Here is a 6,767-nt window from a genome sequence, read left to right on the forward strand (position 1 = left end):
AAAAAACTAAGGGTCTTTTCCTCCCCTTTTAAGTGAGCTATGGTGACCTGTCAACCATGAAACAAATGAGAACTTGTGAAGTTCTTGAGCTCACTTGCTTTGTCCTCAGGTACTGAAAGTTATTCCCTGTGATGTTGTTGAAATGATTAACCTGTATTAAGAAGGAGGGACTTTCAAACAAAGGTGAACTTCACTGCTGCCTAAACTATACCTAAAAATTTGCTTGAAGTGTTCTGAATATTGAGATTAGAAACGTCCAATTAAAAGATCCCCTACGGCAATTCCATCATGTAACCGATCCACTAGTTAGCATTCCTCTCAGTCCCAGGAGGAACCCAAAGCAGCGCCTCAAATATTGTCCTTGGTCTCTAGGGGTTTATCATGGAGATGAAAAGTCTAAATAGGCATAAAAAATTAGAGAATGCAATGAGACAAAAAATAATCTTTCTGCGCAGTGTCCACTTTCAGTGCTGTAGACGTTCGAAGAATGAACAAATGAATAAAGGCTGCCAGATTTGGATAAACACTACATTGAAAATGTTTGCATAACTAGAAATAAAATACAAAATAAAATTAGAATAAATAAACAAATAAAAAAGTCTGAGGATCACTTAAGTCACAAAACTAACAGGGTGGATTAAAGATGGCTGCAAATTCTTTGCAATTCTTCCTTATGGAATGGTGGAGTCTATTCCTCTCCCCTTGAATTGGGACTGGCATTGCTTTGAGCAATAGAATGTGGCAGAAGTGATGCTATATAACTGCTGAAGCAAGGCCCTATGTAAGAGATCCAGAGCTTCTTCTTCCCCAGTCTTGGTACATTCCCCTTTTGAACCAGTCATCATGTTTTGTGAAGCCCAAGCCACATGGAGAGGTCACATGAAAGAGGACTATGGCACTCTGGTTGACAGTCCCAGCTGGACTGGCAGCCAGCAGCTATGTGAGTGAGCCATCTTGGACATCATTCAACTGTCTGTCAGAGGGGACTGCAGTTATTTCTCAGACACAGCCTTTTTCTCTGCTGCCACCAGCTACTTTTTCTGACATAAGACGCGTCCCTAATTGCAGGACACTCCTCACTCGCTCTCTGAGGGTTCCATCGAAGCCACCCCACAGACCTGAGTGAGAGAGGAAGCAAGCCCATCTGGACCAGCATTCAGACAGAAGCATGTGAGGGGGGCGGAGAGCAGGAGTTAATGGTCACAGCCAACACTCCTCAGCTTCCACGTGGGCCACCAACTACTAGACCTGCTTCTACTGTAACTTGCTGCTCTATCTAAAAAAAGTCGCCTGATAATATTTTCCCTCTACCACACCTAGATTCTTAATACCTTCCTTCCTCAAGGAAGTTAACTTGAGGAGCAAAAATGAGAGTCATAAGAACAAAGAAGGAATAAGATTTCTTTACTGTTTTCAGACAGAATGAGGAGAGCCACGGGTAGGATCAAGGCAGGGGATGTACACACTCCCTGAGCAAAGCTTCCCTCTTGGCTAATTGGGACTAAAACTCCAGGGGGAAGAAACACGCATTCATTTTCGCCTCAGCCCTGGGTGTTTGGGGAGCGACTTGCTGCCTTGACTCATGATGTGTCCCACAGATACTTCACTTGAGGACCAGGGCACCTGTGAGGACTAGAGAGCTGGCCTTGGGGGTTTGATAACGCCCCATGGGGGACACCTGTGGCATTTATATCTGCCTGTAGCTGGGTTAATAAATTGGTTTAATTCCAGGGTGGAATGTTAGCAAGATTTTTCCCCCTTTGCAAAGCTAAAAGTCACGTCTTACAGTCAGCTTCCTTAGTAATAAAATGGATATTTTCATCTCCATAAGTCTATCTTCTGTCTTATTTTTCAATTGATTTCAAATTCTGTAAGGGACAAAAGGGACATTATTTACTAACTCCTAAGACTCCAGTGAAGAATGTAAAACTAAAACCTCAGCACTAACAGGCAGATCTCAGAACCCCTTTGGATCCTATGTAATGAACTTGGACCAAATAAGGAAGCATAATTTTATTTTATTTTATTTTATTTTATTTATTTTTTGGCTGTGCCAAGTGGCTTGCAGGATCTTAGTTCCCTGACCAGGGATCGAACCTGGGCCCCAGCACTGAGTCCTAACCACTGGACCACCAGGGAGTTTCCTGGGGAAGCATAATTTTATATCATGGCAGCATAATTTATCCTCTATTTGCAGCCAATATGTTAGCCTGTACCTGAGGAGGATGATTTATTCTAATATGACACCCCAATCACACTGAGCTGAAGCTAATGATTAAATAATGCACCATTGGTGGAACTGTAGGTCTGCCCTACCACTCCAGGCCAGACATAGGAGACATTCTCTGAAGGAATTAAACCAAAACAGACATAGTAAGAAGGGGTGCTTGAAAATGAAGTGCAGGAAAAACACTGGACTTAAGGAAAAGTCTCCGCTTTGGACAGCTGGGTTCTGTATCAGTTATCTAATGCTGTGTAACAAACAACTCCGAAACTTAGTGCCTTAAAAACAATCATGGGACTTCCCTTGTGATCCAGTGGGTAAGACTCCATGGTCTCAGTGCAGGGGGCCCAGGTTCGATCCCTGGCTGGGGAACTAGATCCCGCATGCTGCAACTAAGAAGTCTGCATGCCGCAACTAAGGCCCGTTGCAGCCTAAATAAATAATAAAATAAATACTTAAAAAAAAAAAGAAGGAAATCCTAAAAAAGAAAAAAAATCATGATTTTATTTGCCCACATTACAGGTCAGCAATTTGGGATGGGCGTTTTGGGCTGCGAAGACAAAATAAATTCTCTTGTACGTATGGACTCAAACTGTTTCTTCCTTTTGTACCCTGTCTTGGGTAATCCAAGCAAACTAGAGAGTAAAAACATCAGATATGAACTCGAGAAAACAGGGTAGCCATCCTAGGAGAGTGGCAAAGCCCAAGATGACAGTTGTTTGAAAGGCAGACAGAATCACTATTCCAGACTGAGTCAAGAGGATAAGAGTTTTTAAAAGAGAAAAAGAAAGCAAGCAAAATGCAATCAGAGACGTTGGAACAATAAAGAAAAGCTGTTTACAGATATGACAGCACTGATGTGTTCTTGAATTATTTTCAACGCAAGAAAGAAAATGACGTTGGCTCGCCATTTAGTTCTGCAAGTTAGCATAATCATATAATCACAATCATACACATACTGATTATTGGTTTGGAAACTGAGCAGCAGTGGAGGGATGGTGTGAAAGCTAAATCTCATATACCAAAGAAACAGGAATAGATACATTGAGAAAAAGCCATTATAATCATATGATGGTTATGGAGAAATATTCCAGAAGAAAGCACTATAAGAACTGGAAAGGGTAGCCTCTGGGGAACCAAACAGCAGTATGTGGAGGGACGGGGCAAATGACAATGTCGACAGTTATAAACTCTCTCCAATTATTGGATTTTTAACAAAAATAATGAAAAAGTCCTTGTAAAACAATGCCCACTACCATGTCCTTGATTGGGACTAGAAAGTGAGTCAGTCAGAGGACAATACAACAGTTTCCTAAAGGCTAAGGGTTCTTTGCATCCTGTATCCCCCCTCCCCCCACCTGCTTGTAGCCCTGTCCCTCAACTGACCCAGGTCCATTTGGAGACTCATCATATGACACTAGTCTAGCTCATGCTAATAATGAATCCAAGGCCAGTTCTGGCCTCTGTGGCTTGGGTTTGATAGTAACTTTCTTAACTTGGTATGACACTTTGGAAATACTCAAGAAAAATGCAAACAAGCGTGGGAAGTGTGTCTTGTACAACTGCCATGGGTGTTAGTCCAGTACACTTTTGAGGCATAACTATATGCCAAGCACTTAGAGTAAACCAACCCCAGGGCTAAACGTTTATATACATTGCCTCATTTTAATAACCATAGGAAGCCAAGGGTTTCTGTCCCATATTCCAGAAGAAGAAACTGACATTGAGAAAGTCTAGTAGGTTTGCTAGTAAATGACACAACCAGAGATGGAACACAACTCTTCAAATGATCCCAACCTCCAATTTAGCATCACTCTATGGTGCTGACCCAGTCCTCTGCACATGCTTCAGCTGCCCTAGAGAGTTGCTACCAATTTATAGTCTTCTTGCTCACATTCCTTAATTTAAGTCAACTTTTCCTTAACACTTTGATTGGTATGGGGTGGTGGGCAGGGCCAGCTTCTTGAGCATGCAGTCACACAGCAGGGCCTCATTCCTGGCTGAAATGCTCTGCTGTTGGGGTCCTGAAATTCTTGACCATTTTATCTTTTAATTTAGTTTTGCAAATTAAGTCCAATAGGGCAATGGAGCATGCGTGTGAGCAGAGGCAAATGGGCATGGTGTGTGCCCACAGTTCTTTGCCACTCCACTCATTTGCATAGAGCATTTGCAATGCCTTATGAGTACAGAACTCCAGTAGACCCACAACAAGCGGGAGTACAGCAAGACTCAAACTACAGGTGTGTTACATCTACAACTGATCAATCAGGGGCCCCCAAGAGATCATGCTTTCCATTCAAACCAGAATTTTGTCCAAATACAACAAAAGAAATAACTAAGAAGCCCTATCACATCCTTCCTCACTCATGTTACTTTCCTGCATTAGCAATCCACTCAAGGCTGAAAATGCTGATGCAGAAGGAAAGGACAGCCAGGAGTTCTTCTCCCTTCCATTGCTTCCTTACTCATCAGTAAGGTGAGGAATGCCAGTAAAATACGCACAAACAAGAAAAGAAATTTTAAAAATTGAGTGAGTTTTGTGCAGTGTCCCTGCTGGTGGGAGCAAAAGACGTGAATGAGCCACAACATATGAGTTGTGTACTTCCAGCAATACTGCATTTGAGTTAAAAAGTTCTTGCTTGTATTTAAATCTGGCACCACACAATATAAAGAGGAACCATAAAAATTCATGCTACGATCAGAAATAAATGAAAAAGAAATGAAGGAAACAATAACAGAGATCAATAAGACTAAAAGCTGGTTCTTTGAGAAGATAAACAAAATTGATAAACCATTAGCCAGACTCATCAAGAAAAAAAGGGAGAAGACTCAAATCAACAGAATTAGAAATGAAAAAGGAGAAGTAACAACTGACACTGCAGAAATACAAAGAATCATGAGGGATTACTACAAGCAACTAGATGCCAATAAAATGGACAATCTGGAAGAAGTAGACAAATTCTTAGAAAAACACAACCTTCTGAGACTGAGCCAGGAAGAAATAGAAAGTATAAATAGACCAATCACAAGCACTGAAATTGAAACTGTGATTAAAAATCTTCCAACAAACAAGAGCTCAGGACCAGATGGCTTCACAGGCAAATTCTATCAAACATTTAGAGAAGGGCTTCCCTGGTGGCGCAGTGGTTGAGAATCTGCCTGCCGATGCAGGGGACGTGGGTTCGTGCCCCGGTCCAGGAAGATCCCACATGTTGCGGAGCGGCTGGGCCCGTGAGCCATGGCTGCTGAGCCTGAGCGACCGGAGCCTGTGCTCCGCAACGGGAGAGGCCACAACAGTGACAGGCCCGCATAGCGCAAAAAAACAACAAAAAAACCCAAAAACAAAACAAACCAAAAAAACTACCATGAGGTATCACCTCACACCAGTCAGAATGGCTATCATCAAAAAATCTACAAACAATAGGGGCTTTCCTGGTGGCGCAGTGGTTGAGAGTCCGCCTGCCGATGCAGGGGACACGGGTTCGTGACCCAGTCCGGGAAGATCCCACATGCCGCGGAGCGGCTAGGCCCATGAGCCATGGCCGCTGAGCCTGCGCGTCCGGAGCCTGTGCTCCGCAACGAGAGAGGCCACAACAGTGAGAGGCCCGCGTACCACCAAAAAAAAAAAAAAAAAAAAAAAATCTACAAACAATAAATGCTGGAGGGGGTGTGGAGAAAAGGGAACCCTCTTGTGCTGTTGGTGGGAATGTAAATTGATACAGACACTAGGGAGAACAGTATGGAGGTTCCTTAAAAAACTAAAAATAGAACTACCATACGACCCAGCAACACCACTACTGGGCATATACCCTGAGAAAACCGTAATTCAGAAAGAGTCATGTACCACAATGTTCATTGCAGCTCTATTTACCATAGCCAGGACATGGAAGCAACCTAAGTGTCCATCGACAGATGAATGGATAAAGAAGATGTGGCACATATATACAATGGAATATTACTCAGCTATGAATTATTTGTAGTGAGGCATATGGACTTAGGGTCTGTCATACAGAGTGAAGTAAGTCAGAAAGAGAAAAACAAATACCGTATGCTAACACATATATATGAAATCTAAAGAAAAAAAAGAAAAAATGGTTCTGATCAACCTAGACGCAGATGTAGAGAATGGACTTGAGGACACAGGAAGGGGGAAGGGAAAGCTGGGACGACGTGAGAGAGAGGCATGGACATATCTACACTACGAAATTTAAAATAGATAGCTAGTGGGAAGCAGCCTGCATAGCACAGGGAGGTCAGCTCGGTGCTTTGTGACCACATAGAGGGGTGGAGTAGGGAGGGAGGGAGGGAGATGCAAGAGGGAGGGGTATGGGGATATATGTATACATATAGCTGATTCACTTTGTTATACAGCAGAAACTAACACAACATTGTAAAGCAATTATACTCCAATAAAGATCTTAAAGAAAAAAAATTCATGCTAATAATTTCTAAATTTCAACTTAGAATAGCATTAAATAGCAATTTTTAAAAACGACAAGTCAAGAGAGAAACCATGGAAGAAAGGAAAGCTTGATATTTTTAG

This window comes from Mesoplodon bidens (assembly GCF_964165515.1).
Source record: "Mesoplodon bidens genome assembly, chromosome: 1".
NCBI lineage: Eukaryota > Metazoa > Chordata > Mammalia > Artiodactyla > Ziphiidae > Mesoplodon > Mesoplodon bidens.